Raw genomic sequence first — 8,318 nt, 5'->3', positions numbered from 1 at the left:
TTATTGGGACTGTCAGTCGCGGTGATATTAAAACGTTGCCTATTATTGAATTATCTTGCACCATTTGATGTGGTAATAGAGCCACATAGTTATCGATTTAGGGGTAGATAATATACTGCACATTTCAGTTCCTAAATTGAGAATAGTTTACCATTTGATAGCTGAGTGGACATGCGAAATTCATTATTACATAACTTGTCTACACATAAGGATTCGCTAATACATGAGAAACCTTAAACGATATAAATATGGTGAATGAACTGTAAGAGAATTAGGCTAAAATAATGTTAAATACTTTTAATGAGATTGTTGTGAGAGGCTTTTCGTTATCACACGAGTTTAGTTAAACTAATCACAAAGCCTACTAAAAGATTATAAAACATTAACCCGTCAATCAAGAGTACGAATAATATCAACTAGTATACCTACTGCTTTTACATAAGTAACAAAACGTATATTACATCTACAGGGAATTGGGTTTAAGATATGAAAGTTCTTCTGTTGCATTTTTCGAATCTGCACATACGACTTACTCAATACATTCCTCCTCTGCAGTCCAAAAAGTATATTTGAAACCGCAAAATCATTTTGAAAACCGCCAGGATTCAAAACGGTTTTATGACCTTGGTGAGAGCACATGACGTCACTATGCTGCAGTAGGCTACACGCCTTGCGGCCGCTGCAATTGATGAGAGGTATTCTTTTACGATTCAATACGACTGAATTCTATAGATGCCTTTTTCCTTTTTGCTATTTTACTATGAGAAACATTGACTATAGCAGATTCATTAGTAGATGTTTACGTACGTAATTCGGCTAAAATAAATAGATATATTTTGGAGTTGTTATTTCATCAAGCACACAATTAACTCTGGGAGTTTACCCACTGATTCTCCATGACAAAGTTTATATGTATAGGTGACTTGCTAATAAAGCAGTACCATCAATAGAAACTGCGGTATAATAGGAATGTGTACGTAGGTAGGAGCTACGTATGTATGTACGTACGTTTCAATGCGATTTGGTCCGTTGCTCTAGTAAAATTAACACACAGCAAACGGCAAAGAGCTCCTACAAACCAACAGTCAATTACTCCAAAGTTGCTCAGTGAAAACTTCATCAAATAGATAAAGCAGGACAATAGCTAACTTGTTAGGGAGAAACTTTATACACAGAAATTACAATTAAATGTAGTATCAATGGTATAAATATTTAATTAGGTACATTGTACTGAAATCAAATAAGTATACAGAGTATCCCATTTTAAAAGAACCATTTCAGGACAAGGAAAATACTAAATCAAAGTAAAGTTAGGATAAAAATTAATTTGATCTTCAGGAAGAAACGTACTGATGACCTTCAATTTAAATTGGAACTCAAATCTAAAGGGTATTTCAAGGTTACGTCTGCGGTTTTAAATATAAATCCCTATTTCTGACTCCGGATTCTAGGAGCGCTTAACAATATTCGGCTATACCGTAATGTGAGTATATTAAAGATCAATTCAAGGTAAATGTATGTTAAAATTTCAAAGTAATGTAAGTTTGGCGCTTCTCCTTCTCAATTTAGATCTTTGGGTGGACCTGCTGCATAGAATTTGCGCATTTTAATTGGACGGTAAGATTCAAGGTTATTACATAGTCAAAAATCTTTCGTTTGGATATTTGACCTTGGAATTACCTACCTTAAAATGACGTTATAATTATTAATAATACGTACCATATTATGGTGTGGTTAAAAGTGTAACGCATTTAGAATCCTGAGTCAGAATAGGGCTTCTATTCAAAAATAATAATTAATATTAATTTTCAAGGTCAAGTTCAAGGTTATCATTTTATTTCCCTCTGAACGTTATGCAATTCTTGTGTAAACACAGTTTTGATTTAGGTCTTCCCTCCGGTGTTATTTAAGTGGTTCTTTTGAAATGGTCTACCCTGTACATTTACATACATATACTTAAGTATAAGAAAATGTCTTGAAATTAATTAAAACGTGGAAAAAAGTTTAGTATTACACAGAAATTTCTTTGGAGAGTATTTTGGATTTTAGCTCATAGCAACGTTAATAGGTTTACCTTTTTTCGTGTTATATTCCCAATAAGATAATCATTTTTCTTTGGCTGTCGATGAAATGGTGGTTTCAAGTCCATAGGGACTAACAAATCCAATAATAAGTTTTGGAACAATTTCGAAATTATTTTTTCGAGGTGACAGGACAAATCCGTGCAATTCGTCAAGATAATCTGTTCGAACGGATCCTGCTAGATTTCATTTTCGTTGGAAGAAAACTGATGGCTCTGCCAGGAAGTAAATGACATATTAGGTTAAAATGTACCAATCCTTTCCTTCGATGTCCTTAAATCTTCACATCTTTTTAATTTTTCGTAATTAATAGGCAACTGGAGACTACTAATCATCGAATTAGTAAGTGTTGTTCTCAATTTTACTTCTGCGTCATGTTCGCTGAATATTATATTAGTAAATTCGAAGTTAAAATTGTATCATAGTTAGGGACTGCAGTTAACATACTTAAGACATTTAACTAAATTAAAGCAAATTGTAAATTATTGCATTGTTTTAAATTTTTTTTTACCCTCAACCATGATGCTGAACTCATTATGTGATGTGATGACACCCTCCAATGCTCCGCACTTACTTCTTTTCTTATTAGAAAATAAGTGCTTAAGAAAGTATAAAGTATACTATCTTCTAATGGAAAGCTTTTATATTTTGTGTAATAAATACGCTAATGAAGCTCTAGCTCTGTGTTATGGTGAGGTATGACATACTAAAGCTTTCATGAAACTTTGTGGTACTTAAGTTCCAAGGAATTAATTGAATGTTGAAGAGTCACGAAGACTGTAAAGATGTTGCAGGACCAGGACGATGATCAAGGTTTTGTGTAGAATACTTAAGATGTGTGCGGCCGTTTTTAATCTCTCATTTAACATTCCAATGATTTGATGTCTGTTCACGCAGTCCTATAAAAAATTTAGGGGAAAATTTGTTAAAAATCGTCCTAAAGTGGTTGTAACCTGACAAAAACTGAGAAGAACACCGAATGTTGCATAGATTGGAAGAACTCTGAAGCTGATGAGTCTGGCTTTCGAAGACTTTCAAAGATTTCCGGATAGATAGATGGATAACGGAACTAATTTGAAGAGGACAAGTGATATTTGTACTTTACTGTTACGATCTATGTTAATGTATTTATTGGACATGGCAAGTAGGTACTTGTATGTAGGGTGAAGTAAATGCAATAACATTGATATTGATTTTAATAAACGGCAGAAAACACGCAGTAACATTAGTTTTCTAAATCACGTGCGATTTTATTGCTTTTATTCTGGTGTTATTCTAAAAGGGCAGATGTTCGCGTTCGAAAAAAATTGTTGGTGTAATTGCCCGTTATAAATCTCTAAAACGTGTAGAAGGCTATTAAAACTGAAGATGTGAAATCTTCGTGGTATTCTGATTTTTTTTATCTCGTTTTGAGAAGTGATTCCTCACCATTTCCGCTACTGTTGCAATACAAATGGGTAACATTAATATTAGACCGGAATAAAGGGTGTAATAAATATCTGGCTGGATGTGAATAATGGGACCATTTGGTCGATAGGTGGCGTTGTAGATGAAGCCCTTAATTACTTTCCTCCTGCTTTGCCTATCGTTATGCCCTTATTTTTACAATGCCAACTTATCTTAAATATCGTTGCTGTAACGCTCTGGTTTGTTCCTGCGAAAATGTCCTTGTTTACTGGTATTTCGAAATATACAAAGCTTCATTTCTATTTGGGTTATTGAAAAACTTTGTCAAGATGCATAATAAGATTGGAAAATTGGATTCGACATCGTCAACATATAAATACAACAGTTTTTATTATAGAAATTATTACATATATAAGTGGACGGTTGTGGGTTTTGTTCTCTTTCGCAAAACTTGGTTAAGATAATTTTAAATAAAAATAATGTTTTGTTTCAGATCACATTGGAGGATTTTTAGGGGCTATAAAATGAAGCGAGCATCATCCTTTTTACGTAAGTAGGTGCAATAACAATAACCTTCATTCCTTTTTTACAAGGAAAGAAGTAAAACTCTGCATGTATATTATGTTAAATGCGTAAGGAGTTGATGAAATTCTAACGCAGCCTATAAACATTGTGTATATAGCGGAAGGGCTGGTTCAGCTTTATTTGCTAAAAATATGTACTAAGTAAGACTACTCCGGAGACCAACCGATGTTTTCTGGACTGCTTGCCTTAAATATTACCACTGAACCGCGCCGCTCTATTACATACTAATAGCGTTAAATACACCGCTGTTCCCCCACCAACAGCTTATTGATTGGCCAGTCGTTCCCCCACCATTTGTTGTCGCAGTTTATAAGCGTTCAGTTCGACTTAATGTTGATACAGAGCGGTGTGGTCTAGCGGATTGGATTATGGTTGGCATGTTTTTGTCTTCATTTCGTCATCTTCCAAACAACCACCCGTGTGACTAAAGAGGGTTTTCACTGTTTTCTTCGGCTTTGCATTACAATATTGTCCGCCCACTAGCATTAGTGCTTTTCTTTATATTGATTATCGCGGGGGATACCCTAGAAAAAATATTCGGGAAACAAATAGTGACGCTTTTGTATTACTCGCGTATTGTTTGGAAAAAAAGGAAAATACCCGAAATTATGTATTGCTGTTTGCAATTTCGTTCTCGTCGTGAACTAAAGCATACGTGTACTTTGGCTGAATAAATTGTCCACTCCGTTGAGTCGTCTTTGTGAAAGCACCTATGGAGGTTGTATGGAACTTTTATGTATCTTTGTGAGTAGGATGTCAAATTCGTTTAAACGTTTTTGATGACCGAGTTGTAAAAGTTTCAGCTGACTTGTCGTATAAAAAGGGACGCTCTCGAAGTGGATGGAGTGCCTATGCAGTCCGTTAGTCAAGCCGAAATAGGCTGCACTTTACCGGTAGAACGAGTGCTTTTTCAAAGACTAAAGTCCCTCGGGTACCGCAACTTTAAACTGCAATGCCGTTGAACTTTAAATTGGCTGTTCAGTAAACGCAGAAATCGTGACGGAGCAGCTAAAGAGGGATGAATGAATCCGAAAGACTAGATTACCGTCTGTTTATTCTATTCGTATAATTGATAAGGATTTAACAAGGCATACAGTCTAATCAGCGGATCTTTCGTCGCATAGGCACCCAAAAGTGTGCTGTTTGCAACGTGCCAAAATGCACGTACTCAGGGTAAATTTCAAATGGGTTCATTTACAACACACATCATAATTTCATATTTCAAAATTTTAATACAAAAAAAATCAAACTCAAAGAAAACACCTTTTAAAAATCAAAAAAATAAAAAATTATAAAATAGATAGATATGCCGGTCTGAGTTGTTGGGGCCCTTGCAGCGAAATCGTCGGTGTATTCTGTTGCACTTTTGATTTACTCTCTTCCTTTGCAGAAATTATTAATAGTATTATATTTCCAATCGTGGGAACACCGCCGTGATTTGGAACCTTGTTTGCTAATATATTTTAGAAAGAAAATAAAAGCATTTGCCATTCACCAAAAACCACTGGTTTTATAATTTAAACTGAACGCTCCAACCGGCGACTTCAACTTCCTGCAGCTTTCTTCCTTCTCGAACCTTCTCCACCAATCGATCACCTCGTTCATCCCTTCCAGTGCCTTAAACTCCCTCTATATCTCACCAATACCGCTATCGCATAACAGAAGTCCATACACACACTTCCCTCTATCCTTAAAGTCCACAATATTAATACATCAAAACATCGAGCGGCATGGCCTAGAGGTTTAGACTATTGCTTAGTATTCGGTAGGACGCTGGTTCGACTCCTGGTCCGTCTTCCCTTGGTTCAAGTTTTTCTGTGGTTTCCTTGGATCACTTAGGCAAATGCTGGGGCAGTAATATTCCACAGATACACCCTACCTTCCGGCGTAGTCCAGATGGACTGCTACATGTTTGAGTCCTTCAAATAATGCAAGTTAATAAGATGGGTTATCGTTCCGAAAACGGAAATAAATTAATTGTTTTACACACTGACGGATTTCCCCAACATCTACTGTTAGACCCATCGTGTTAATTATTGGTTTTAATGCTTTGTTTGTTTTCTTGCCAGTGGAAGTTTATTAATCCTTCCTTTTTTGCGGTTGAGGTCGTTGTTAGCGTTTAGGAAAGCCATTTTGTTAAATGGAAAACCTCCAAGCTTTGCCAATTAGTTAAGTAACAAAACAAAATAAACAATTGTTAACGATTGGGAAAGTAGTAATTTTTTTGATTTGGCCTCCAACCATCACGTACAAAAAGATTAGGTTCATTTTGCTTTTTAAACTGTTTCCGGGAAATTTCCCTTAATTTTCCGTGAAAAGTAAATTTATTTAACTGTACAGTTTTGCCGGTTTCCCAAGATATTCTGCAGCCAATGAAAAATTCTTTACTTTTTTATTACTGTTTATCAATTTTTTATCATAAATTGACTAATGATGTTCAAGCTGAAAATTAATTAATTTCCGTTACGAATGGATAATAAGTCACTACGTTACAAATATCTATCTGCAATATGGTAAAATGATAACATTACTTTCCTACGTATTTCGATTAATTATGTTGCAACTTATTCTATAGAAAAGTTACAAAAATAATAAGAAATTAAGTTATAATGCAGCTTCACAAAGTATCAAAGATCTCTATCAATTATTTTGTAATTTATTAGTGATCTGTGATAAAAGAAGTACACATTGCTAGATGATAATCCGAAGTGCCGACGTTGAAACTTCTCAATGTGAGACAATAAAATTCTTTTATTAAACTGCTTGGTTATTGGAACAATTGGAATGATTAGTATTTGAATTAAATTGTTATCAATTAAAAATAAATACCACAATTTTTCTGCCCTAAAATGACCCAAACATCACTGAACGGATTTTAATGAGAGTTGTCATTTTATACGTCAATCCTAACATCGAAACGTAATTTTTTTTAACTATTTAAAGTAATAAAAAGCATTCTCAATTTTTACCCACTACACACTACCTTAAATTAATGAGAAAAAATTGTTGCTGTTGTCACATCCCCGCCGGGAATCGAACCCGGGCTCTTTGGCTTTACGCGCCAATGCTCTGACCACTAAGTTACGAGAGATGAGATGAAAGAGCCCGGGTTCGATTCCCGGCGGGGGTGTGACGACAGCAACGATTTTTTCTCATTAATTTGAGGTAGTGTGTAGTGGGTAAAAATTGAGAATATTTCATATTAAAAGAAACTCACTTCGGGAAGATTTCTACATTGTATGTATATTTATAATAAAAGTACATTAAATGCTTCAGAAAAATTACAAAACTACTAACAAGACCATCACGGATTATTTTCTCGAGTTTTCTCTGCAAATATAGTCAGCATACTTTTCTGTAATATTATTCTTTTGCTCGACATAATTGAATCCATTTATGAGTTACATTCTCTCTATGTCCGTCAGCGATTTCATTCGGTTATAACTGGTGTTTAGCGTGCAAATTTCTGGAATAGCGTCCCTCTGGATAGTTGTTTTTATTACTTTAGTCACGATAGGTACACAACGAGGGTGGATGCTAACGCAATTTAGGGCCAGTTGTTGATTCAAAGCTCCCAAATGGCATTTACGGTCTTTAAATAACAACATAGTTTGCTAATTTTCTAAGTATTAGGCCGGTCAAATTAATTTCTAGGTGAAGGTAATTGTAACCTGGCGTCAGTTTTAGATTGGTTTAATAATGTCGGCTTGATTTGTAAGTAGATTGAAAAATTCGGTTTGTGGGGTAGCTATCGAAATTGGGTCCATTAAAAATGTACACGGTTAGTTTGCAATAGCAAATTGAATATACAGTTAACCCCCGGTAATCCGACAAACATGTTACAGAGCGGTGTCGAACTATCGAATTTGTCAGATTATAGAGTACTGTGTAAGACCCCCTATAGCCCGATTCTTTTACGAAAGAGTACTTTGTTATCCGACAAACGTTTTACAGAGCAGTGTCGAACTATCGAATTTGTTGGATTACGGAGTACTGCCTAAGACCCTCTATAGCCCTGATTTTTTTTACAAATGGGTACCTTGTTATCCGACAAACGTTTTACAGAGCAGTGTCAAACTATCGAATTTGTCGGATTACGGAGTACTGCCTATGACCCCCTATAGTTCGGAATTTTTTACAAAAGAGTAGTTTGTTATCCGACAAACGTTTTACAGAGCAGTGTCGAGCTATCGAATTTGTCGGATTATAGAGTACTGCCCAAGAATCCCTATAGTCCGGAATTTT

This window comes from Agrilus planipennis, unplaced genomic scaffold (assembly GCF_000699045.2).
Source record: "Agrilus planipennis isolate EAB-ADULT unplaced genomic scaffold, Apla_2.0 scaffold52, whole genome shotgun sequence".
Classification (NCBI taxonomy): Eukaryota; Metazoa; Arthropoda; class Insecta; order Coleoptera; family Buprestidae; genus Agrilus; species Agrilus planipennis.
The sequence above is the reverse complement of the archived record's forward strand: the minus strand, read 5'-3'. Positions refer to the sequence as shown.